Raw genomic sequence first — 27,665 nt, 5'->3', positions numbered from 1 at the left:
GTAAGTCATTTCTTTTTCTTTGCAAGAAACAGTTGCCCTAGATCTATAAGAACTAAGCAAGCTATTTTTCTTTCTTCTCTACAATTTTTGAACCTATTTGATATAAAAGAAGCTCAGAAGAGATGACCATTAACCCCTTTTGCTGAGACAAAGGCCACTGCTTCAGTGGCCCAGACAGTTGACAATCTCAGGCTGACTTCTGTTTGAATATATTCCATTTGGGCACATTTTAAGCATCCCTTTTAGTCAGTTCAGGGTTATATAGCATCATAAAAATCCTACAGCTATAAGGGGCTTTAGAGATTATCTCGTGTGCCTGATTTTAGAGGTGAGAAGAGAAAAATACAGAGAAGTTAGAAGTAAGAGCTTAAGGTCATGAAGCAGTTTGGGGCAGAGCCAGAACTAAAGTCCTGGCAGTTCCACAACCAGTTTAGAGCTCATTCCATTATACAGTGTTTTCCATGGGACACGAACAGAAGTCCCTCTATCCTCGTCCAGCAATTTGCCGGTGGCGGTGCTATGTGGGCAGTGAAGGCGGCAGACCCCTGGCCAGCAACAGGCTCCCCGGTAGGGGGAGGCTGGCAGCGTGGACGCTGTGGGACTCCCGGGAACTGCCTGGGGAAAAGACAGTCACGCTTCCTTCCCCATCCAGAATCCGCAAGCATCTTCAGCTCCTAGGAGACGCTTCCCCTGTAAAGGGCCGGGGATGGAAAGCTTCATGTGAGGCCAGTTTCTGGCTTTGGGCAGAAGGACTGCAGGGTCAGCACCTTGGGTGGCAAACACGGGAACAGCTAGTCCCCGAGAGTCCTGTTCTGGTACAACTGAGACGAAGGTGGAAGGTGGCCCCAAACAGCAGTAGCAGAGCAGAAGTGGGCGCAGTGGCCACAGAGGACGCAGCTTAAGCACACAGGGGTTGAGCAGGTTTGCCAGGGTTACAGAGCAGAGGGAGTCTGAGCCCCGGCAGTCTGGGTCTGAAGTCCGCGTCCTGACTCCCAGGCGAGCGCTCCAGAGCGAAATGTCACGACAAGCGGGGATTGGGGAAACCAAAATGGAGCAGGACTTTCAGAAAGCTAGAGAGGAAGAAGCCGGGCTGGCCGCATCCCTCTGCGGGCTGTCCCGGTCACGGGCTGGCAAACTTGTGTCAACTGCCAGGGGCTCAACACTTGGCTTTGTGGGCATACGATCGCCATCCTACTTTTCTTTCTTTTGTACTGAAGTATAGTGAGTGTACGATGTTGTGTCAACTTCTGGTGTGCAGCACAGTGATTCAGGTAGACATACACACATGTATTCTCTTTTATATTCTTTTTCACTATAGATTACTACAAGATACTGAATACAGTTCCCTGTGCTGTACAAACAAAATGTGTTGTTTATCTATTTTATATAGTTAGTATCTAAAGTCTTGAACTCCCAATTTATCCCTTCCCACCCCCTTTCCCCCCTGGTAACCATAGTTTGTTTTCTATGTCTGTGAGTCTGTTTCTGTTTTGTAAATAAGTTCATTTGTCTTTTTTTTTATTCCACATGTAAGTGATAGCATATGGTATTTTATTTCTCTTTCTGGCTTACTTCACTTAGAATGATGATCTCTGGGTCCATCCATGTTGCAGCAAGTCATATTATTTTATTACTTTTTATGGCTGAGTAGTATTCCATTGTATAAATACACCACAACTTCTTTATCTAGTCATCTGTAGATGGACGTTTAGGTTGTTTCCATGTCTTGGCTATTGTAAGTAGTGCTTCTATGAACATTGGGGTGCATGTAGCTTTTCCAATTAGAGTTCCCTCTAGACAACTACTTTCTTAATGTGAAAGCAGCCATAGACAGTGCATCAATGAATGGGCATGACTATTTTCCCATGACTTGATTTACAGAGAGATGCAACACACGGGAGTTTGCCAATCTCAGAAATAGATCCTTGTAGCTTCAATGATGAGAGATGGAGAAAAGGAATCAAGAGACTTAAAAAGAAATCAGGTTGTGTTTACCTCACAGAGGTGTTCTGAAGATTAAATGAGCTCACACGTGGAAAATGCTCAGAGCAATCCCTGGCATCTAATATGTGCTAAATAAAATCATCACTGTTCATTTTGTTGCTATTGTTGAGTTTTAGATATATTTAGAGAGAGATGATGGTGGCTACAATCATGTAAGTGCCTTCAAGACAATCTGATATTTTCCAGGATAAAGTGGGAGAGGGCAGAAGTTACCACAGCCCGTATTTACTCTGCCTTTAGACCCATTACTGCAAGTATTTCACATTTGAAATGACCAACCCCTCTACCCATTTCTGTTTAATTTCAGCATCAAGAATTTTGGTGAAAATTTCCCCATAGAGAAGAGGTAATAGTTTCCAAGAGGAGGTAGGAACTAATTGGTACACAGACCCAACTGACAACAATTTTTATAATTTGCTGAGCGTCCAGAATATCTCCAAAGCTGGCAGGGTCGATGGTTAATTGAAGTGCATTTATCCAGAAAAGTTCATTCTGTCAGCAAAGAGTTATTCTCAATATTGCTAAGTTATTCCATATAAGAAATAGATTAATGATCTAATTGACTAGCTCTCCTTAGTGGACTTGGAAGCATAGCTTGAAAATTCATTCATTCAACAAACATAATGAATGTCATCCATATGCCTGATGCTGGCTTTTTGTTCCTTCTTTCTTTTTTCCTGAACTGTTGCCATTTCTTTGAGAGTCAGCAGTCACAGTAGCTTGAACATCTTTTTTTAAATTAACGTTTTCTAAATTTACAATTTCCTATTAAGGAAGTGACTTTGACTTTTATCAGAAGAGTTTCAAAAACAGTTCCTTTTTTTAAACACTGTTTTAAAGGGAAAGTAGCAAATTTACTCCAAGAAAGTTACTTTATTCTATCTTACTTTCTAAAAGATTTTTCTTCCCAAATAATCCTTTCTCCTTCCTAGGGGAAGCTGCTCAGATCAAAGTTCACTGTGTCTTTTAGCTCAATTGAGTCTTCTTTCCTTGTATGTGTAGCCCTGCTGAAAACTGTCAGAATCTCAGACTTGAAATTCTGAGTGTTACATTTTTTTGGAGGCTGAGTGGGGAGAGCATTAAGTCTGTAGTTTGGAAATGCAAATATAACAGAAATTATTTAATGTTTTTGGCCACCTTAATGAGGAATGTATAATTTGATTAGGTGATCTTTACTGAGGTCACTGTGGGATAATATACTTTGTTAGTGGAATTTGTGACATCTGGTTTCTTTAGAGGGCTGTCTACCAAATGAAACGCCTGGCTCCATTCCCAGATCTACCTTTCACAAGATAGTTGTATGTGACCTTGAGCAATTCATTACAGCTTTTGGAATCTCAATTTCCTCATTTGTAAACAGCCATGACAATACCTATCCCATGGCTTTGCTGGGGAATAGTGCACTTTTGACACTTTGTTCTGTGCAGGGTGTAAAGTTCAATAAATGAACACTTGTGATAACATTTTTGTTCCGTTCACAATGCCTAAAACAATCTTACCGCATAAGTGACTCCTATGGCCAAAGTGTATGTGCTCTAATGAACTGGGTCAAGGTGCCAGCATTGTCTTTGTGTCCTTTTCGTCATTATTCTGATTTTTCTCTTGCAGTCTAGTTAAAAAAAATTTTATTTCAGAGATACCCTTTCACAGGACTAGGAGCAAGATGCCAACCAGAACGGACATTTGTAAGAGGCAGGAGTTAAATCTCTTAAGTTCACGCTGGAGGCATCATCTGTTTATTTTGTTATTTATCTCAGAGACTGATTCCCAAATAACAAGGCTATATAGTAATCCAAGTAGTAGTTATGGATTTTTACTGGAAACATCATGTTCTGAAACATACTTTGGTTGAAGAGTCAAATTTCCAGTGCACAATGACTTCTTCATCCAATCTTATTGTAAGGAACCGGAAGGATAGAGCTCCCCCCACTGATGAATTAAATTTGACAGTCCACCACATAGGACAAGTGTTTGGGCTGCCTCGGAATTAATATAAACACACCCTAATAAGCCTTAAAGGCTTTCCCAGTATTTCTGTTGATGTCTGAGACCTTAGTAACAAAGGACAGATTTCACAGACAACTGAGAACTGAGGGACAACCTGGGAGAAAGAGTACTTCAATTTTCCTCTTCTTTGTATTTCCAGGTGCATAAGCTAAAAAGCAAAGCCCAGTTTGAAGCAGGACTAAAGAAATCACAATTTTTTTTTAACAAAAGAAAATACATTCTGGCCCCGAAGAGTCTCCGTCTAGAAGTTTAATTACCATGTCTATATTGGCTGAGAAGAGAACGTTTGGGGAACTGGGTCAATATTGCAGTGGCAGCTGGTTAACCACGCCTCAGAAAATTTCAGCATCTACGGTGATGTGTCTGTAATGACCAACCAACACCAACCTAAACCACATTTCAGTTTGTTCGAAAATTCCTTTGATGATTTTGCATTTGGGGTGATGAGAGACAATTTAGAGATATTTTTATATCTGGTCCAGAGTAGTATTGATCTGGAAGATAAAATAAACACAGGTTCCTGGTCATACGCAACTCTCATTGGCACATACTTTGTTGGGCGATGTCTTGGACCAACGCCTTCATTTATAGATGGGAACTGGAGCCGGAGGGGGAAGCTCCTCACTGATAGCAACACCAGGATGGAATTCTGAGCACTTCTTATTTACTATTATCATTCTTAATTTTTTTTTAAGTTTCTTTTGTTTAAAAAAAAAACAAACCCAAAACACGTATTTAACGTTTTGGTATTTTTTTCTGGGAGAAACACCTTCAATGCTCACCTTTTTTTTTTAAATTGACGTAAGAACTCTTAACATGAGATCGAGCCAATTAACACATTTCTGTGCGCCACGGAGTATTGCTAACCACGGGCATTATGTTGGACGGTAGGGCTCTGTAATTCACGCGTCCTGCATGATTGGGACTTTATTCCCAGTGAACAACTTCCTGTTTCCCCCTCCCCCATGCCCCTGATGATCACCAGTCTGCTCCCAGCTTCTAGGAGTCTCTTAGATTTCTCATACACGTGCTGTCATGTAGTACTTGTCCTTCCATGGCCGGCTTATTTCACTTAGCATGAGGTCCTCCAGGCTCATCCATGTTGTCACAGGTGACAGGATTTCCTTCCTTTTAAGGCTGGAGAATATACCTGTACACGTGTGTGTGTGTGTGTGTGTGTGTGTGTATGGATAATATTCTTGAATATATGTGTATATTATATATAGCATCATCTTTATTCATTCATCCATTGATGGAACTTTAGGTTGTTTCCACATCTTAGCTGTGGTGAATAATGATATCACAGTGAACAGGGGAGAGCAGGTACCTCTTCAAGATCTTGATTTCATTTTCTTCTGGTATGTACCCAGAAGTGATATTGCTGGATCATATACTAGCTCTATTTTTGATTTTTTGAGATGCCTCCATACTGTTTTGCAAAGCATCTTATCATTTTACAGTCCCACCAACTGTACGCACCCTTTTGTCCACACCCTTGCCAAATGCTTCTTACTTTTGTCTTTCTTTTTTTTAAATAATAGTTATCCTAACTGGTGTGAGGTGATATCTCGTGGCTTTGACTTGTACTTGCGTTTTCCTGATAATTAGTTATGTTAAGCATCTTTTCATGTATCTGTTTGCCACTGGCATGTATTGTTTGGAAAAACGTCAATTTAAGTCATTTGCCCATTTAAAAAAATCTAGTTATTTGTTGTTGTTTTAAATTTTTGTTTCTGCTTTTGAGTGGTATGAGGTCTTTATATATTTTGGATATTAACCTTATCAGATACAGGGTTTGCAAATATTTTCTCCCCTTCTATAAGTTGCCTTTTCATTCTGTTTATTGTTTCATTTTCTGTGCAAAAAACTTTTCCCTACTCAATCAAGAATGCAGTGAATAAAAAAGGAAACAGGAAAAAAGTCCTAAATTAGAACTTGCATAAGGCAAGATGTTTCATTTTCTTTCTTTTTTTTGTAAACTAGAATTATAACGAGAAAAAAAAAGAAGATGAAAAGCCTGGGATGTTCCTGCCAGGTGGTCAGCACGTGCTCTCCCTGGAGAGCAGATCCACAGGGGAAGACGCACCACTTCTAAGTGGTTGTTGGGTTAGCACAGCCTCGGAGCAAGGGAAGTAAGCTGGGAGGTCTAGGGCTGGGGTCGGTTAACAGTGATAACCTGAGACATCTCTTTGGATGGGCTAGATAATAGCATTTTCCCCTCTGAACAACACAAGAGAAACCCCTGCAAGCCAGGTAACTTGTTTTAACCAAAACAACGGATATCAAGTGTGCATTCCTTCAGTGGGTGTCGCTGCTACTGTTTCCTGTCCGTTACAACCACTGCTTCTGTGACACAATTACTGGCTACCAATTGTTGTGAGCAGATGGCACAGTAGGCGCTGCATGTCTATTATTACGTTTAATCCGTACAACTGGGGTTAAGTAAAGTCGTGGAAATTTGGAGCAAGAGGGATAGCATCGTCCTGGACTTTCCGCTGGAGACCAGATTGATTCCATTACAAAAAAACCAAGCCTACTTTTACTCTAGAGCCATGCACACACTTTGAGTGCAAGTATTGAGGGAGGTAGAAAGCATAAAAATGATTACCTTGGAAGTTGAATTTAAACAGTATCATATTATCATTAGCAGTAAAGGAGCAATTATCACAGTTAATAAAGTCACATTAAAACATATGACAGATAAAGCACAATGGTAGAAATTTAATGGACTATGTTTCCTGCCAGATTTTATATTGGGTGTTAGATTATTTATAGGACATATGTTCTAGGAAAACAAATGTTTTAACTGGAAATGAGCAAATCTGAAGACATTTTCCTCTTTGAAGCAATGTAGTCATACGTGATTCTGGTAATTTATACACCCTAGAAAATATGCTAAGTTTCTTTCATTAAAGCATATATGGCTTTCTAAATGTATTTTCATCCAGCCTTATTTTATTTCGTAAATAGAAATTTCCATTTGAATTTAAAATCATCCTGTTTCATGTTAGTGGTAGGTGTTACATCCTCCTACCCCGCCCTCCCTCTGTTGCCGCAGCCCCGCCCCTGCCGCCGCAGCCCCGCCCCTGCCACCACAGCCCCGCCCCTGCCGCTGCAGCCCCGCCCCTGCCACCACAGCCCCGCCCCTGCCGCAGCAGCCCCGCCCCCTTGCCTTGGCTTTACCTCCCTCCAGCCACCAGCCCCCACTCTCTGGGCCGTGTCTCCTCCCCATGACCCTTTGTCATCTGCTGCCCACACCACCTTCTCTGCTGCTTTTGCTGTTTTGCTGCTGCTAGTGGCTCACTTTCCCAACCCTTTGCTCCTACCCCTTCCATCCTTACATACTGTGGTGGAGAAGCCAAGTGGTGCAGGTATTGAAAGCGAGTTTGGAAGCTGAGTTCAGCCACATGAAAGAGCCAGGTTGGGAGCCTGGCTCGGTTACTAGTCAGGTACACGGCACTGAGCAGTTCGCTTCTCTGGACCTCAGGGTCCTCATATGTAAAATGAGGCTAAAACTAGCTGTCTTGCAGGCCTATAGTGAGGGTAAAATCAGAGAAAGACTACAGTGTTGCCGGTGTCGTGCCTCATACACAGCGGCTGCTCCACAAAAGGCAGCTGACAAAGCTGCGGACAGGGAAGCCCTTCTACCCGGAAGGCGGGGGCCGCCGGCCTCTGGGCTGGAGCCCCGGGCGCCCCGCACTGGCCTGGCCGGCAGCCTGGGTTCTTCCTTGCCCGCATCCCACGTCTGCAGCCCCGGGTCCTCCAGCTTCACTGCGCGCACCTCACCTGCGGAGCGTGATGAGAAATACAGAATTCTGGGCTCTCCAAGGAGAGACTCTGGTCCTGTCGGCTCTGTAGTGGGGTCCAGGAAGCTGTATTTTTACCGCAAATATTTCTGGCTCCAAGCCAGAATGAAGGTGTGTTACAGCGTTGTGCCCATAGAGGCCCTGACACCCCTGGTGAGATGGTCGGGCCTCACTGACCACCATGGCGGCTCGCTGGTCCTTCCACACCAGTCCTGAGGCTACAAAAGGGTCAGCCTTAAGACTGGCTTCTCTCCGGTCCCTCTTTTTCCTCTTGCTTCTCTTTAGCACCCTGGAAGGGGTTATTTGTATTGCCATTTTGGTTTGGGATAAAAGGCAAGGGTTTCTGGGTCGAATTTTCCCTGGGAATAAAAATCCCTCTTTCTCTAGGATAGTGGTTCTCAAAGTGTGGCCCCAACCAGCAGTCCTGACATCACCTGGGAACTCTACAGAAATGCAGATTACCAGGCATGACTCTAGACTTACTGAATCTAAGACTCTGCAATTTGCATTTTTAAAAACTTTTTATTTGGAAATAATTCTAAATTCTCAAGCCCTGGTACGAAGCAATGAAGAGAGGTCCCCTGTACATTTGACTCAGTTTTCACCAGTAGTAACATCTTGCAAAACCAGAGCACAAGATCACAGCCAGGACATGGAGAGCGATGCCATCAAGACACAGACTGTTTCTGTCCCAAGATCCCTCACGTCGCCCTTTTATTGCCACATTCACTTCCCTTCTGCCCTCACCCCCTCCTTAAACCCTGGCAGCCACTAATCTGTCCTCCATTTCTGTAACTTGTCATTTCGAGAAGGTAATATAAATGGAATCATACAGTGTGTAACCTTTTGCGATTGGTTTTCCCCACTCAGCACCGTCCTCTGGAGCTCCATCCGGGTTGTTGCATCGATAGTGCATTTCTTTCTATTGCTGAATAAGAGTCCAGGTGTGGCTGGATCACGGTTTATTTAGCCATTCACCCACTAAGGACACCTGGGTTTTCTTTTTTGACTATTACAGATGAAGCTGTTATAAACATTTGTGGACAGGTTTTCGTGTGAACACAGTCTTCATTCCTCTGAGATAAACGCCTAGGGAGGCAATTGCTGGCTTGCATGGTAGTTGCATATTACATTTTTTGAAGGTATTTCCAAACTATTTTCCAGAGTGACTACATCATTTTACCTTCCTTTTATATATACATAATTTATCAGAGTTTACTGGCATCCTTTTAGCAGTTAAAGTGAAATACAGAAAACTCGCCTCTCTGGACGTCCTTTTATCTTCCTTATTTATAATGTATTTGCGTTAAGGAATTCTTCTACAAATGCTGAGAATCACATCTATCACACAGTCTAATAATTTTTGCTTCAACCATCAAACGTAACTGAGAAAATTCCAAATGAGAAGAGAAGCCTGTTGTGTTTGTCTAATTTTGCTTCCACTGTTCTTTCTCCCTTCCTGATGGTCTCAGGTTTCTTCCTGTATCAGTTTCTTTCTTTTCCAGAGAACTTCCTTTAGCTATTCTTTGTTATGTCTACTCAAAACAAATTGCCTTACTTTTCCTTCATCTGAAAATGTCTTAATTCCGTCTTCATTCCTGAAGAATATTTTCTCTGAATATAGGATTCTGAGTTGAATCTCTTCTTTCCTCCTTCCCTCCCTTTCTTCCTTCCTTCCTCACCTGAAGAATACAGTGCTACCTCCTCTGGCCTCCGTGGTTCCTGGTGAGAAGTCTGCAGCCATTAGGATGGTTTGATCCCCATAGGGGTGGTTTTTCTGTAAGCTGCTGTCAAGGTCTTTTTGTTTTTTGTTTTCAGAAGTTTAATTATGGTATCTCTCAGCATGAGTTTCTTTGGCTTTATCTTGTTTGGGGTTCTTACCAAATTTGGGGATTTTTAAGCCCTTAAGTACTTTTTTTTTTTTTTTTTAGCTTCTTCCTGTTTCTCCGCTCCTCAGGGACACCGTGACACAAAAGTTAGATTTTTTTTTTTTTTTACTAGTTTCATTGTTGCTGAGCCTTTGGGTTTTTTTGTTTTGTTTTGTTTCTGTTTTTGCTTTTATTTGTTGTTTCGCTCTCTTTAGGTTTCTTCCTGGTGTTCAGATCAGGTCGTTCCCTTCTCCCTGTGTGCTGCTTCACTGATTCTTTCGTCTGTCCTCTTCACTCCACTATTAACTCTAGCCTTTGAACTTTTAAATTTCAGTTATTACATTTTCCACTTCTGCAGTTCCCGTTTGGCTCTTTATATCATCTGTAATTTTGCTGAGACTTTCTATTTCTTTGCTGAGGCTTTGGATTTTTTTTCATTTGTGACGGTCTCAGGCAGATCCTTCGTTGCTCGCTGAGGCATTTTTATGATGGCTGCTTTAGAATCGTTGCCCAGTAATTGTAACACGTGCATCACCTTGATGTTGGCCTCTACTGAGTGTCTCTTGTTCATTCAGCTGGAGATGTTCCTGATTCTGGGTATGAGGAGTTTCCTTAACCTTTTGGGTTTGGTGGCTTCGTCTGACACTCGCTGGCGGGGGACTGAGAGGTCGTGTGTCACCTTGGTACTGCCAGGTGGGGCAGAAGTCCAGGTCCCTGCTCAGCCTCCACTGACACTCAAGGAGGGGGCTGCACAGCGCTGGGTCCGGGTGGGCGTTCACACTCCCCGCGCGGTGCCTACTGATGCCCTGGTGAGAGCGGCCTCGTATTGCTGGTAGCAGGTGAAGTGCCGAGCCTTCCCTCAGCCTTCTCTGATGTCCGAGGCAAGGGCGCCTCCTTCCTGCTGGTGGTGACGGGGCTGCAGGATCCCCGCGGGGTCTCTGCTGACACGGGTGGGAGGGGAAGGAGTCCTGGCGCCTTGCTCGGCTTCTGTGATCCCACCCGTCAGGAGCCTGGGGCGGTTCATCCGACCCCACCGAGGTGAAAGCCGGGCCTTGGCTGACCCGGCGCAGGCGTAGGTGCGGCTGTTTGTTTCCCCTGCGGCGTTTGCTGGCGTGGAGCCGTCACGTTCTGCAAGTTCCTGTCTTGCTAGGCCGCCCCTTTCTGAGTCCTTTTGCTGAGACTTTTTTTTTTTTTTTTTGGTCTGAGGCCATTGTTATTTCCTGGTGAGTGGTTGCTTCTGCTCCAAGCCTGGGACACGTGGGGCAAAAAGAAAACTCAGGGAACTCGGCATCAGGCGCCCCGTCAGTCTGCCTTCTCCCCACCTTTCAGGGTCTTGTTATGTTTGCTACACATGAAAAGTGTTCGGTGGTTTTAGTTGTATTTAGTGGGCGGAGGAGGGGGAGACTGTCCACCCCTCGTCCCGGAGGCAGACGTCACCCAGTGTGCGAGGTGACGGGGTGCGTGCTGAGGCCTCGGGCTTCTGTGCCTTCTGGTTTTCATACCCCCTTGCTGTGGGGCAAAGGACGGGGCACCTGTATTCAACTTGAAAAGTTTAGGGCCACCGTTCGTATCTTAAGAGAAAAGCCCCTCCCTTGTCTGCGTGTCCTTTGACGGTGCCCTGCCGTGTGTGCCTCCCGTCCCTGCACAGGGTTTGGTATAGTTTCAGCAGGTGCGTCGAGGGCCAAGGGTGGGCTTCGGGGCCCCAGGTTAGACAGAGACGCAGCCAGGAGCGGCCTCTGAGTGCAGTGCCCTAAGGCAGTTTGTGGTTCATACCGAACATGAGAAAACAGGCAGGAAATGTGGTTCTGATTTGGAAATTATTCAGAAATGTGGCTGAACCTTCTCAAAGCAAAGTGAGGACGCGACACTCATTCCTGAGTTTGCCCCGCCCTTCTTTCCCTCGCGGTGACGGCAGACCGGGAGGGCAGCTGGGCGTCCCCTGGAGAAGCTGTCTGCTTGGAACAATGGGGCAAAATATAAAAATGACATCTTTAAACTGACCTTAATCATCCAGTCATTTCAAGAAGTTGTTTACTGGTATCATTAGATCCATAAGGTTGCCCTTCCAGCAACATAGGTTTTCAGGTTACAATGCAATAGTTATTATTGGAATTTCCCGAAGTATTACTGTGTATGAATATAGTATGTATCATTTTATAAAAAAGATCAAAATCAATCATTAAGTTATTCCTTTGCTGTTGACATACTGTCATCATACCCTCCTTTAGAGGCAAAGAAACTGAGGAAGCAGAGATTTAGTACTCAACAACCGTTCATTTACTAAAAATAATGGGCAGCATCAATTAAGCACCTACTATGCAGAGTGCTGTTCCTAGGACTTTATACACATGCGCACATTGTTGGGTCTTCTTCATCCTTACGGCAACCTGCAATTATCATTCTGATTTTTCAACATTGTCTCATCTGTGCACATGGGAGTTTATAATTTATGGGGATTTAATTTATAGAGGGATGACAGAGTGGTCAGCGCCATTGCAGACTTCATTGCCTACATTTACCCGGAGAAGGGGGAAGCCACAGCACACAGGCTGCAGGGAAGGACCGGGTTTGGTCAGAAGCGGAAGCAGGGGTGGGAGGAGAGCCTTGGACAGAGCCTTTACTGGGGTTTCCACAGGAAAGGCAAGGAGGGCAGGGTGACCAGTTTGAGGTTGGCTAGTATGAGCGATTTCAGTGGACTCTGGGCTATATGGAGGTGGTCTCCAGTTGTCTGGTACCTGGCCCTGAGATGCTCTGGGGCAGAGGAAATACTGGTCTGGTGTGTGAGAGGGCGATAAGGAGGGTGGCTGGGGGAGTGACTGGGCGGTTCGCATGCGAAGGCACGCCCCAACGAGGTTGCGTCCTCTTTTTAGGAACTAACTAGCCCTTGAAGAAAGTCTACAAGGTCCCTTAAGATGTCAGAACGTAAGATACAGAAAATTTTTTAAAATGATGAATACAAATGTGGATGTTGAGACAGAGAGAGTTTAAAGGCCTGGCCCCAGGTCATACGGCGGGGAGACGGCAGAGCCTGGACGTGAATGAGCCCCAGCTGCCTCTGACGATCCCGCAGAGCTTCAGCTCCGGGACCACTCCCTGGTTCTCGACATGATACCACGCTGCCCTTGATGACCTCCGACACAAATGGTTGATGGAGTATGAAGACATCAGTGCTTTTAAAGGGCGCAAAGGACAAAACCCGTGCAACAAGACACCGGGAGATAAACCTAATAGGACTGACCACTTAGCCTAGTGAGGAGAGAGGCGCGCGCTGTCTTGGGCTGTGAAGGGCGATGATGCACTAGACTGAGAGGAGAGGGGTTTGTCCCGTCTCCACACAGAGGGCTTGGGACAGAGATGTAAGGGCTCCCAGGGACCTGGCTGTGGAACAGTGGTGGGTGGTGACACGAATCTACTTCTCAGGAAACAGTTCTCCACCCCAGCCACTGCCCTTATCTACTATCTTTATTTCTCATAATGATTATAATAAAGTGCAGAGTGATCTGGAATCGTGGCTTTCAGACCCTTTCTTTTACATTATTCTACCTTAAATAATTATGCGTCCTCTCACATTTGTGCAGGGTTTGAATTTTCCTTTACTCCAACGCAAGAAACAGCACACTATCATACTGAGTCGTTTTTAGCCAGATTCCAGATCTCTGATCATCATGGTGAGAAATTCATGTCCAGTCGTAAGGGTATGGGAGTGGCTGGGAGTGGTCCAGGTCCTGCGCTCCCAAGGTCACACAAGAGAACAGGGGTCTAGACAGTTTGCGGAACATTAAAGTTTCTTGTCTCCCATATGATGATTCCAAGGATATTTATTATTTATGTTTCCATGATCTTTACAAAAGCAGAGGCCTCTGCTTCTCTCTGGTCTCTTTAAACCTGGGAGGCTCTGCTACACCTGCACCAAGTCCAGGAGCAGGAGTGGTGGTCGTGGTGGTCGTGGTGCCCAGTGCACAGCCGCTCAGGGTGAACAGCCCTGTGGGCAGAGGAGTCGGGGTCAATCCTTCTCCTCCACCTAGTACTGCTTTCCTCTTCCCAGGCTGGCAGAGTGTCCCCTACCTGAGACCCGGACTTGTTCTTCCAGCTCTCTAGCCCCCAGGACCTTGTCTCCCCTCTGCTCCCTCTTATTCATTTCCTTAGTCAATTCAGGCTTTCAAAAACAAGTCAATAGAAGGGTTGTCTTTGCGTGACTTCGGCCTTTGGCCTTGAAACTCAACTACAGGGAACCCCAAAGCCTTCCCCATTTTAATGAGGGGGGAAAAACTACAGTGAGAGCAAAATGCAAACCGATAAGCCCCATAAACCACCCTACCATCCTTCTCGCGGACTCAAGGAGAGGCTGCATATCTCACATCAACAAGCTGCCGCAGCTCTGTTCTCAGTGAGACTTCAGCCTAAACTTGCCGTCTGCCATCGACCTGCTGCCGTTGTAACCAGCTGGTCACTTCTCCCATCAGTCAATGCGAATATGTTATACAAAGAGAGTATAGCATGAAATAACATCTCAAAATGTAACGCCACATTGGAAAATATTCCTCAATACCAACAGAATGCAGTTTTATTTTTGGCCTTGGGACTAAAAACAGCTTGTTGGAACTCATTTTGTTTGTTAGAACTAAGCCACTCTGGAATGATTTCTTCTTTTCCAATGTGTAATGGTTCATTTCATGCATGGAACAACTGTAATGAAAACAGCTCTTTTGCCTTTTGGCTTTAAACTGCAATTAAAATAACATTAGTCAGATCTCGGTTGTCCCCCATCTTTACCTCCGGTGCTTAGGTTGTGGTGTCAATCTAAAATTCTTTGCCTCAAACAGAAATGTGTGAGAAGCTGAGAAAATCGATTTTAATGAAAGGGTGGATGGGAGAGAAACAGATAGTATTCCAAAAACTCAGAGACTGCAAAAGAGCTTTTAAACAGAAGCAGTAACCATCATGAAATGAACCAATAAAGGAATTAAAGACTTGGGAGGCGGCCAAGATATATATAGTTGCAGGCAAGTGACTAAAAGGTGTTAATAAATTTACATCCCATCGTGGAGGACAGTCAAGGTTAGGTGTTATGAGCAAACAGGAAATGTTTGGAAATGAAATAGACAACTTCCACTGCTGAAGGTGCGGGGAACGGGCAGTTCTGTTTTGTGGACTTTGGACCACACAGGAACATTCAGGGGGAGGCAGCAGCTAACTCTCCATTCTCTGAATCCACTCCCATCTGGGGTTTTTCTTCTCCCTTTTCGTGAAAGCCAAACCACTGAAGCCATGACTTCTCACAGTATTCGGAAAGACACGTCAGCGCCAGCAGGGCACAGATGCACACCCGTCCTCTGCCACCGTTCTGATCAACCCCAGCTCCCACGTCTATTCTTTCCCATTTTCTTCTTCCCCCTTGACCACTGCCCTTCTCTGGGTCACCAACATCTCAGCTACATCACTGTAACAGCTCTTAGTCTCCTCTCTTACCTTCAATGTATTGCCCCCACTGCAAGAAGCAGCCTTAGATAGATAATGCAGATTGGAACATGTCAGTCCCTTTCACGACCTCTGGTTGCCTACAGAATGAAATCAAAGTTCTTTAGAATGTGTTTTTGTTTTATTCTCTCTTCTTCAGTCCTACTTAGTTTATCTCTACATCTGACCCTCTATTTTATATTGGGAAACCCCCGAGTGTTCATTACTGGTGGAATGAAATGCGTTGGCACTCTCGGATGGTTTTCCAGAAAATCTTTTCCTCTCATGTGACCCAGGTCTGTTTCTGCTGCTTGTGGGCACAACCCCGAGCTGCAGGAAGACAAGTCCATTATGGTCTGTTACTTGCTTTTTCTCTTCAGCCTTATTTTTGTCATCCCCCCTCTGTGTGTGTGTGTGTGTGCAATCCTGCTCTCCCAGTCTACTTGGGGCCACTGAATGAATGCCTCATGGTCTCTTCTCCACCTATTGGTACAGCTACTCTGTCCTCCCAAGCACTCTTCCCTGGGTCTCTTTTCACACATTCTTCAGTTCAGATGTTAGCCCCTCCAGGAAATTTCTGCTGGTACTCAAACCATGCGATCTCTTTTCTCATAGGATTAAATCTTCACGCCTCTGTTGACACAAAAATCACTTGCTCACCTTGTTTGAGTTTCCTTTGACTGTAAGTTCCATTAGGATATGGACTTTTCACTTAAAATTTTAATTTTTAATTAATTAACATTTTCAGTTATTTCTCCAGTACCTAAATCTTCAAGGTGGAACATGGAAAAACCAGTCATTATCCTGCAACAATAAGTTGTCAGATTTAGTTGTAGGGGATTTAAAAAGCATCAGTCTGTACTGTGCGTGGTCTTCTGGGAACTGTTGTTTGCACTTGATACTGTAAGATTACTCTCTATCGTTACACAGAGTTCCGGTTAATTATTTTTATTGCACACACATGCACTCGTGTGTGTGTGCATGTATGTGTGTGTAATATAAAGCAGATTGCTTCTCCATTCTGATTTAGGCATCTGAATTGTTCCCAGTGTTTCAACAACTCTGCTGCTCTCGTCGAGCAAACCCAGGTGACTGACCTGAGAACCAGTCCGACGGGCTTTCCTAAGCACCACCATGGAAACTTGTAGCGACAGGTGCAGTAATCCAAGGGCCTGAGAAGCTGTCACTTGGTGTTGCTGCTCCCTGTGAACGTTAATATGCAGCAAACAGGAGCTTGCTACAATGTATAGCTCCTTTATTAAGGAGGCAAGGATAGTGAAAACTTGGCTACCCTCAAAAAGGAAGAACATGGATTCGACAATTCATTTCACAAGCTTCACTATAAAAGTTAATTATTCAAAATAGCAAGTACCATCCACATTCATTTGATTGTATGGAGATTAAATATCTCCATACAAAGGCAGAAGAAATGCTGTTAATCGTAGCCCTGGCACTTTGCTGCGTATTAGAATCACTTGGGGGAGATTTAAAAAATTCTGATACCCTGGCAATTCTATAAACCATGTAAATCAGCCGACCTGGGGGTGGTACCCAGGCGTGAGGATTACTTTTAATGCTCCCCGTGGACTCCAGCATGTAGCCAAGACCGAGAGCCGCTGCTCTGAGCCACGTGATCTAACCTGTGCTCGTCCCTCATACTTACGCTGAGCATATGTGGGCTGACTACTTTGAGCCTGAGAGAAAGAAAAAGCTTTCAGAAAATATCTAACAAACCTAAAAAAGAAGCATGAAGTAAAAATGTTAAATCCACAACTGTTTGAAAACCAGGCGTTCATTAAACAAACAACAACAAAAACAAAACAAAAACCCAAACCACCTGATGCTCTAGAGTTAGGAGCAACTGCTTCTATTTGAAATTTCTTGTGCTTCTCTTTCTTTTCTGTCTGTCTGTCTGTCTCTCGCTCCTCAAAGTACATTTTGAAGGTTTTCTTTCTCACTCCATCCGCCCCAACCTTGGTTGGCAGACTCTGGAAAGAGAAAATGAATGACATCTAAAATGAGGATTTTGCATAGAAATCCATTTTCTTATCTTCTCAGTTACTTTCCTGCTGTTCTTCTGCATCCTTTTCATAAAACATCACTCACTTTCACAGCATCAAGAACTCCACTGGGAAGGACAGTAGGATGTGTGCTGCCCTTCAGGAAAGTCTAAATGACAGTATTTGGTTATCCAGTGTTTGCTTAGTGAGCATCTGTTGAGTTGGTGCTGTGTTCTGGGCTAGCTAATGAGACTGGAAATGATCAAGACACAGTCCATCATCTGGTGGGAAAACAAGTTTCCAAGCGAATAATTTAAAAACAATTAAAGTTTTGAAATCATGACACATTCATATGGTTTAAAAAAAAAAAAAGTCTCCCTTCCACCACTATCCAGTTCACTAACACCTGGTAGGCAGTGTTAAGTTCCTGCATATCCTTCCATAGATTTTAGCATGTATGCAAATATAAATATGATTATAAATTTATAACTCCCACTTTTTTACAAATAGTAGATTATTTCTCATATTCTTTTATACTTTAATTTTCTCCACTTTACAATATATCTGGGAAATCTTTCTATATCAGTACATAAAGATCTTATTTATTATTTTATGAAGGTACATAGTTTTTATTGTATGATATTCCATAATTTATTTTACCAAACTCAGAGGCAAAATTCAATTTCTTCCCATTTGCTGCATCAATACAAATAATTTCATTAACTCATATGTGTAAACTCTAAGATAAATTCCTAGCTGAGGGACTGTCTAGTAGGTGAACTTGAACTTGGACAGACATTGACAAACTGTCATGAGCTGGTCTTATGCCGTTTCCAACTCACCAGCAATACACGGAGGTACCTGTGCTTCCACGTCATTGCCAACACAGTATATTCATCGAAATTTGAATTTTTGCTGATTTATTGCATGGAAGATGGTGTAGCGTTAATATGTATAATATTTATTGTGAATGAAATTAAATATCTTTTTATAGCATAGGTGTCATGTAAAGGGGGTAAAGGATGCACTGAAACTAAATATGATAGAGGACTGATGTGCCACCTGTCCACCAACCAGAATGGCCGTCATCAGAAAGTCCACAAACAATAAATGCTGGGTAGGATGTGGAGAAAAGGGAACCCTCCTACACTCTTGGTGGGAATGTAAATTGGTGCAGCCATTATGGAAAACAGTTTGGAGGCTCCTTAAAAAACTAAAAGTAGACCCACCATATGACCCAGAAATTCTATTCCTGGGTACATATCTGGAAAAAATGAAAACTCTAATTCAAAAACATGTACCCCACTGTTTTCAGCAGCATTAATTAAAATAGCTGAGACATGGGAGCAACCAAAATGCTCAACAGATGAATGCTTTAAGAAGATGTGGAGTGTGGGGGGTGGAATATTACTCAGCCATAAAAAAGAACAAAATATTGCCATTTGCAGCAATATGAATGGACCTGGAGAACATTATGCTTAATGAAATAAGTCAAAGAAAGACAAATACTGTATAGATGGTATCACTTATATGTGGAATCTAAAAATAATACAAATGATTCTATATAAGAAACAGAAACAGACAGACATAGAAAACAAACTTACGGTTAAAATGGGAGAGAGAAGGGGAGGAATAAATTAGGAATATGGGATTAACAGATACAAACTACTATACATAAAATAGATAAGCAACAGGGATTTACTGTATAGCATGAGGAATTATACCCAATATCTTGTAATAACCTATAAAGGAATATAATCTGCAAAAAAAAAAATCACTATGCTGTACTCCTGAAACTAACACAATCTTGTAAATCAACTATACTTCAATTACAAAAAATACTTGTATAAAAATAAATGTAATAGAAAAAGCAGGGAGGGATCAATTTATCATCTCTACATCTGGGGAAGAGAGGCTCAATTTAAGCACAATCCTCATTAGTTTGCATTGAATTCTTTCTCAAAATTCCTTTCAACTGAGTCATGGTGAAAGCATGACAAAAACATGATTTCCTATTTTTTTCTTTTCTGCTCCATTTATTCTACATGATCTTTTAAAATGTACCACAGCCTCAGCTTCTGGATTGCTAACAGTATTTTCAATCAGTTTGATTTTCATCCAGTTTGAGTTCTTGCTTGTCCTGCATTCAGGTATTTTGGTGACTACTACTGTCTTTTTTTTCCCACATGATCTTTTTAAAGTTCTAACACAACATTCCACATTTAATTCTTGCAAATATAACTACAGAAATTTCTAACATGTAGCGTGTTAGGGTTTACAAATTGCCTTAAGGTCTATTATTTCATTTAAGGTGCTCAAGAGCTGCGTAATTTACTCTTGAGAAGTTGCCTCCATTGTAACACAGAGAAATTGTCACCTACTGTCAGTCTCACAGCTAGCCTAACCTGCGGCATGTTGGAATCCACGCCCAAGAGTTCCAACTCCAAATCCAATACATTTTCTCGAAGTAGTTGGCTGTGACAAAATGTCTTTGCTTTCCTTTGCCTCTGTCTGTGTCTGTCTCCTGCGTCCACAGAGAGGTCATTAGCAGCCTGGAGAGCAAAAGCAATACCTGCTCCCATCCACCTGCCTTCCCCTGCCAGACCTCACTTGCATTGACTTTTCTCTGCGTCTCGCTGTCAGCACACACGTTCCAACCAGAGTGACTTAAGAGACTGACTTCATAAGCAAGTTGGTGCACAATTGACTAGGGATTCCTTCCAGCCTCCCCCTGACCTGGTCTTTCTATAAAGTTTGTCACTACAATCAGGAGGGCTCACTGGCCTACCTTGTCTATTGGGATATTTGTTCTTTGGTCTGAAATAAATTAACACAGCCCTGAAAGAAACCTTTTATCCCTTTGGTATCTCTCATCACCATCCTTTGAAGTGTTTGTGAAAGGAGCAGTTGAATCAGAACCTTTCATGCAATTGTCAGTCTGATTCCTTGGAGGTCCAGCCCTAAGGAGCGCATTCGGGGGCGCCCGCACACGTGATGCTCTGCCTCCGAGCCTTTCATCTTCAGCACACAGAGCTGTGTGCGGCCTCCTTCTTTGTACAAGGACACTGTTTTATTTTGGTCTGAGCCTCTGCAGCGTTAACTGATAATTTCATAAAAGGTTCTGATTCAACTGAATGAAGAGCTATTAAGCTACACCAGGTGCTCAGGATGTGGCCTGCTTCTTCTTCGTCTTCTTCTTTGGTTTGTAACTGTTCGTAGCTGATAATATTGGTGATCTGCAGTGAGCTCTCTTGACCACATCTCTGCGGATGTTTAAGGAACCCATCCTGCTGAGTAGCGAGTCGTGCTTTGTTATAAGTGAGCTGCTGTGGAAAGCCAAGAAGAGAAAGACCTTGGGTCGATCAACTCCCTTACAGGTAACAAGCTGACCTCAGGTTCAGCAGGTATGGGAGGTGATGGAGACGCCGAAGTGATTTTGGAGAAGGCTTACAAACAGAGCACACTTAAGATGAAGTGGGAAAATGCCACTCCATTTAATGCTTCCCAAAGAATTGATGCTCTTTCATTTAATAACAAATTCCCTTCCTACCATGTTCACCTTCAGTTTCTTTTATTTTTTACCTTTTCCTCCACAAAATTTACTTACTTTTTTCTCCTCTATCTCCTCTTACTTTTGTATCTCCAGAACTGAGTAAACACTCAATGACTATTTGTTGAGTTAGTAAGCCAGTGGGTCTGAGGCCAAGGCATCTTTTCTGGCTCTGGTTCCTCTCCTGCCTCTTTCAGGTGCGTATCTTCTCTGTCCTATACTTTCCATCATTCTGTTTCTGCTGTTTTGACTCCTCCATTTTCAACGTTTAAAATAACTCATCTCTCTCCCACCTTGAACAAAAGAAAGTGGGAAGAGCTTTTGCTAATCGAATGCGCCCTCCGACTGTCACGCTACCACTCTCCTCTCCCTGTGGTCAGCTTTATGAAACGTCTGTCTGTGCTGCCTCACATCTGCAGTTTCCAATTCATTGCAGTCTTGCTTCTGCCCCTTACGTGCCCCAGTGACCCGACTGACCACTTGTCAATACTTACTGAACTTTTTTCTTTAGTAGCGCTTAACCCTGTGAGTCACTCCTTGAAACACGCTTTACCCAGTATCTTCTTACTTGCTTTTCCCTCTTCTGTTTCCTTTGACAGCTTAGCTCCTTTGCCCAATGATAGGCGTTGGTGCCCTCAAATACTGCTGTCCCTCACAGGTACCCTCCATACTCCCCCCAGCTAGCTTCCCTTACTCTCCTGGCTTCCGTGATCTCTCTCCTGGAGAACGCCCTGGACCTACTTACAGAACTGAATAGAAGTAGTGCCTAACGTCTGCACCCCAATGCCTGTCAGCCCTTCACTCTCAAAATGCTCAAATCTTGTCATCTCTTCCAGAATTCGGTTTCTCCTCCTTATTTCCCAGCTTCAGTGAATGGTGCTATCATCCTTCTAATTCTCCATCCAAACCAGAAACGTAGGTGTCATCCATCACCGCTCCCTTGTCTTTGCCCCTCTACTGAATCACAAGGTCCTTTCATTTCTGGGAACATTTCTTCTTCCAGTTCCCGCTAGCTCTGCGTAGTATGAGCCACCGTCACCTTTCGCCTTTGTTACAAAGACTTCCTCCCAATCTTCCCTCCCACGGGCCTCCAGTCCACTTCCATACAAGCCAGACTGGTCTTCCTGTGATGCAGACTCCGTCACACCCCTCTCTGCTCAGAGTCCTTGGTTTCCCTCTTTATTAAGTCAAGATGCCTTAGCATGTCAGACAAGCCCCAGCACCTGCTGCCGTACACCCCGGCACCTTACACCTCAGACATGCTCATCTTCAGGTCCCTTAGCTGTTACTTCCTCCAGAAAGTCTTTCCTGACCACCAGAGGCTAAAATTAGAGTTTCCACTGTGATTTTCCGTAGCACACTGATAACCCATTTTTCTGTGCATTGCGATTGGTTCTTTATTCATAAACCCTCTGATGTACAAGTGCCTTGAGGGCAGAGGTTGCTTTTATCTTGCTCATCACTTGTCCCCAGGATGTTTCCTGGCGTACACTAGAACTCGTTGAATATTTTCAAGACAAAAAGATGAGTCTGTCCAAATTGCCTGGAATAGGTCCGACTATTCAATAAAAGTTCAGATACAATAATGTATGTACAAAATGATCAAGGTGGTCCACCAGTAGATATTATTTCTTTTCCCTTTCTTATTTGGCGCCTAGGAAATCTTTACTTAGAGCTGTGGAGCGGGTTAACTTGGTCTCACAGTGCTTTCAGTCTTTAGGCTAAAACCTATTGCTATTTAGTGCCAACAGAAGTATAGAACTTTACGGCTGCAATTGTCTTATCTATAGTTCAATGCCCCGTGAAAGTCCTGGAATCCGATTTCTGGAACAAATTGAAGACTGTTGAGAATGAACAGAACGCACTAGTCGTAGGGTAACTGTTCCCTAGACTGACACTTGGATTGGTTCTCAGGTTTCTCAGTTGGAAATTCAGTCAATTATCAGGTGATTTCACAAAAGAAAATAATAAGGATTGTTATTATCGATGATAAAAAATATCCCATGGATGGATGCAGCTACTCTCTTTACTGAACACGTGAATGCACGTGTAGATTCAATTCAGTTAGTATTTACTGAGAGCCAGAGACCCAGTGTCAGATAATATGGCTACATAAACCATAGCAAAGCACATAGAAAATGCTGTTCTAAATATCTTTCTTTTTTCTTACGTTCACATTTTTAAATTGATGATAAAAATGATGCATAGCTCATGAAAAAGGATAACATTTATATAAGCCCTCTTTAGTTATCTTGATTCTTACAACAACCCTGAAAGGGCTGAGCAGACATCACTGTCACTTCAGATATGAGGAAACAGAGGCAAAGTCTATTTATTCATCTGTTTATTTATTATGTCCTTTGTTTTAAATATTATGTCCTTTGTCCTCAAAACCTTGCCAGACACAGAGAGAGATGAAAACAAAAAACATTACTGCCTGCTTGATCACTTCTATTTTTTTTCTTTTTTGTTTTTTAATTGAAATATAGTCAGTTTACAATGCTGTGTCAATTTCTGGTATACAACATAATGTTTCAGTCATACATATACATGCACATATTCATTTTCATATTCTTTTTTATTCCTACAAGATATTGAATATAGTTTCCTGTGCTATACAGGATAAACTTGTTTATCTGTTTTATATATAGAAGTTAGTGTTGGAAAATCTCAGACTCCCAGTTTATTCCTTCCCACCCCATTCCCTACCAGTAACCATGTTTGTTTTCTTTGCCTATGAGTCTGTTTCTGTTTTGCAGACATGTTCATTTGTATCTTTTTTTAAGATTCCACATGTAAGTGATATCATATGGTATTTTTCTCTTTTTGTCTTACTTCACTTAGAATGATGATCTCCAAGTCCATCCATGTTGCAGCAAATGGCATTATTTTATTCCTTTTTATGGCTGAGTAGTATTCCATTGTGTATATACCACTTCTTTATCCACTTGTCTGTTGATGGACATCTAGGTTGTTTCCATGTCTTGACTATGAACATTGGGGTGCATGTATGTTTTCAAATTAGAGTCTCTTCCAGATATATGTCCAAGAGTGGAATTGCTGAACCATATGGTGAGTCTATTTTTAGGTTTTTAAGGAATCTCCATACTGTTTTGCATAATGGCTGCACTAAACTACGTTCCCACCACTTCTGCTTTTAAGATAATTTACCTCCTTCCCTCACCCTCACGTACCCCCATCCCCTAGTTGTCTAGTTACGCTATAGAGATCCGTGTCAGCAGGGGTGGGGGGAGAGGGGGAGGGGAGAGATGAGAGGAAGAGCAGGAATGGGATAAAGCTGCACAGCTCTTGGGAAACAATGAGTATACCAAGGTCACTCACTGATGTTCCCTTTCCAGCTCTTACCTGCATCTGTCCAGCTACATCTTCCTTGTTCCCTGTTCCTAAATGCCACAGAGTTCTGAATCAACTGCCCCTTGTCCACGCTTTCCAGTCTGGATGTGATGAATAGATGGCCACCTTCTCTTCTTCAGCTCTCTCTGTGTGCCTTCTTGAATTAATTTCAGAGTCTGGAATCGCCGAGTTCTACCTTTCTAGACTCTTGTGCGGCTTGTTCTGGCTGTTCTGGTATGAGGTTTGGAGGCTGGTAGAGAGGTGGATGCTTTCCCCCTTCTGCCGTGTCTGCTGGCAGTGTTGAGAAGCAGTGCGGTGTTGGAAGTGGATGTCGGACTCTGAGCTCCTTTTCAGTCGCAGCCTTGGTGGGTGACAGGAGGCAGCTGAGATATTGTTGGTGGGGAGGTGGTGGCGGTCTGATCCCTGGAACAAAGCTAGGGCTTAAAATTCCTGCACTCAATGGTTCCGTTGTCAGTCTCCTCATTACAGCCCTTTTGATGATTTTAGAGGCATTGAATTCCTGCATTAGATCCCTTTCTGTTTAAAATATCTATAGAGGTTTCTAGTTTCTCTACAGAACTGTGAAAAATACACCCAAACTTTTGCATAAACTAATATGAAGAATTCCTATTTTTCCAGACAAATTTTGCCCTTGCTGATACAGGGAAGAGATCAAGAAAATATCTGAAACAGAGACAGCCCTTAAAGAACGTATGTTCCAGTGACTTGCGTGGGCTCACGCAGCTTGTAATGATGAACCCTGAGTCTGAATCCAGATCTTCTGATACTGGCTCCCAGAGTCCTTTACTTATATCACACTATCAATTTTCCAAAGCAGTTGGAATACTCCTTCTGTACATGGCAAAATGTAAAAACTCAGTATATGGTTTTCCAATTGAGTTCAATTTTCAACATCTCACAGGATGTATTTTAAATACAAACACAGCGATCACCATGTAAAAAAACATTTTGTTCTTTTTTTGGAAACAAGTGAAGAAAATCCTCTATGTTTGGAAAAGCAGAGTAGAAGTGAGGCGAGAGTAGGAATGTAAGATTTTAACTATTAGAAAGTGGTGATAATCTATCCTATGAGAGTAAAATAAGTTTTGATTGTGAAATAAAACAATTCCGTTTTCAAAGAGTTAAAATTCATGGGCATGTCATTCATGAAAATTACTTCGGACTCTTTATTTAAATTCCTTCTCATACCAGAGTTGATTAAATTGTTCAGCAAAACTTTTATTATTTCAGAGCAGTAAGGTCACTGGAATGACCAATGACCTGATAAAATTGTGTAAAATTGCTTTATGTACCCATTAACCTTACAGAATTTCACTTATAGTTTGATATTTTATGCAGTCTGAGAGCCCTAAATATAAGATCTAAGATAAACTTTATCCAACACTTGTATGCAGTATAATACGGGTAATTTAAGTAAGTTGCTGTCAAAGGTAGTAAGTGACATGGCGCAAGCACGAACAAATAACTGGATGGAGAAATGACAGATTCCACCCACAAGAGATGAGCAAAGCCTCTGTTCTAGGTCTCAAAATTAGGCAGGAGTGTGCCTGTCCTGGGGACTGGGAGCTGACGCATTCTAGTTAGAGTGACAGAAAACGGCTGTGCCCTGGGGAAGTGTTACACATAGGAAGGTTATGTGTCTGTTGATAGGGCGTGAGGTCAAAGTGAACACATGGGCCAAGCCCTGAGGGCACAGAGTGGATGCGTTTATCCCCTGGGTGTGGATGATCACAGAGACATAAATATGGGGAGGGCCACATGCAGATTTATGGCCAGAGGCAAATCTGGTGGCAATACTAAAGACAGACGAGGAATTTAAAAAGGAGGCCTGGGCAGAGACACCACTTTGTCATTAATGATAATGACAGCAATGGGTCTGGAAAGGAGGGGCTGAAGCTGAGAGAAACTTTGAAATAGGTTTTACCAGCTTTTATGAATGGTTTAAGGTCTGTGTGTGTTTTGTGATGTCTGAAAGATAATTCTGTGTCTCAGGTTCGTAGTTTGGAAGGATGAACAGATGGTGACACCACGGATCTGAGAACAAATGCAGGAGGAGGACCTGAGTTCCCGGAAACAATGACAGACTCACTTTTAATAAGTTGGATTTGAGGTGATTGTAGATGGTTAGGTTGGGCTTGTTCAGTAAGAAATTATATATATTTATTTATATGATTTATATATATTCTATATGTAAACTTGAAGCTTGACTTACAGACTGTGGGGGAAGCTAGATATTTGTTTTTAATCCACAGAAAGATACTGAAGAATTTGAACTCACCAGATTAAAGTGATTTCATTCAGGCCACAAAGGTATTTCATGACCGAGGGACAGACGTGGGTGAAGATCATAAAGGTTATAATACTTCTACACCTTGTTTTCCATGCTATCGAATCACTACAGGAAAGAAGCTGAACATATTCACTTCAGTGAACAGAGTTGTTTTTGTCTTCCCTTCATAAGATGTGTGTGCACACGTGTGTGTGTATTCACTGCTATTCTGCTATTATATTGATTTTAATGTCACTGACATCAATCTGAAAACACACCTTAGGATATCGAACAAATACTGTCGTTTACCCATCACAGAGGTCAATAGTATTTGACTTCCTTGTTTGATTGGAATTTCATGATAAGGCATGTGCCACAAAACCTTTTAGCTCTACAGCTTTGTGATGTTTATCATCACTTAATAGATTGATGTTTGCAATTTTAGTTGGGAAAAAAATGTTCTTTCTTTCGTAGATATAGTTAACTGCAACGTGAATAGCCAGATGGGATGACTTGCAGTGAGTGAGTGTCTGTCTTTGATTGCTCTGGGTGGACTGCAATCAGTGATCTAGCCAGGTGTGACCACAGGACCGTAGCAAGCTCTCTGCAGGGGGAGATGCTGGACTGACAAGGGGGGTAACATGGAAGGCAGCACAGTGAACAGCATGATCGGCCCCAGCTATGTTCTTACCAGAACAACTGCAACCAGGTTTACGTTCCCTCCTCCACTCCCAAGCCCAGGCGAGAGACACGTGTATCTGTTTCTGAGACCCTTAAGTGTCCCAAAGAAACATACTGCAGATTCTTAAATCTAAGATGATCAGCCTGGAGTAAAACCTACCAGTTAATGAGCTGTGTTCATGCAGACATATTTCTTAAGTAGCTTTTCAGAAATGGACCGCGAAAGATCATGTGATATTTGAGGAAAGACTCTGATATAAAAAATAAGATACACTAAAACAAGTAAAAATAAACTCATAAGAAGTATTTAAACCTCTTTATAGTAAACCAAAAAAGGGCACTCATTTATATCACTTATTCTATTATGCCTGAATTTGTTTTTTTTTCTATGTCATTGATTTGTTCAAAATAAGATATTAAAATGTATTTTAAATGCCTGAGGAATTTTTCCCATGCCATTTTCAAAAACTGAGACCAACTATACCTAACATAAAATGTACCATTTTAAGTGTGCAGATAAGACCATTCCCATTGCTGGGCAACCATTATCATCATCCATCTCCAGAACTCTATCATCTTCCAAAACCGAAGCTCTACACCCATTAAACACTAACTCTCCATTTTCCCCTCCTCCAGCCCATGGCAACC

At 42.7% G+C, this 27,665-nt stretch overlaps 1 long non-coding RNA gene across 8 annotated transcripts in view; it reads right to left on the bottom strand.

Annotated features, from left to right (window-relative positions):
- Nucleotides 1-13,485: 13,485 nt before the first annotated feature.
- Nucleotides 13,486-27,665, bottom strand: part of LOC140700026 (uncharacterized) — a 103,810-nt gene continuing 89,630 nt past the window's right edge. For 2 of the 8 annotated variants that reach the window (XR_012078225.1, XR_012078232.1), the window contains 3 exons: nt 15,155-17,130; nt 14,044-14,135; nt 13,486-13,667 (listed from right to left, as the gene is read on the bottom strand). This is a non-coding gene — a long non-coding RNA (uncharacterized lncRNA). The remainder of the gene's footprint in view (nt 13,668-14,043; nt 14,136-15,154; nt 17,131-27,665) is intronic. The other 6 variants (XR_012078230.1, XR_012078231.1, XR_012078229.1 and 3 more) reach the window with 6 other exon arrangements.

This window comes from Vicugna pacos, chromosome 12 (genome assembly GCF_048564905.1).
Source record: "Vicugna pacos chromosome 12, VicPac4, whole genome shotgun sequence".
In the NCBI taxonomy this organism is placed as follows: Eukaryota; Metazoa; Chordata; class Mammalia; order Artiodactyla; family Camelidae; genus Vicugna; species Vicugna pacos.
This window is presented reverse-complemented; position numbering and strand designations above follow the sequence as displayed.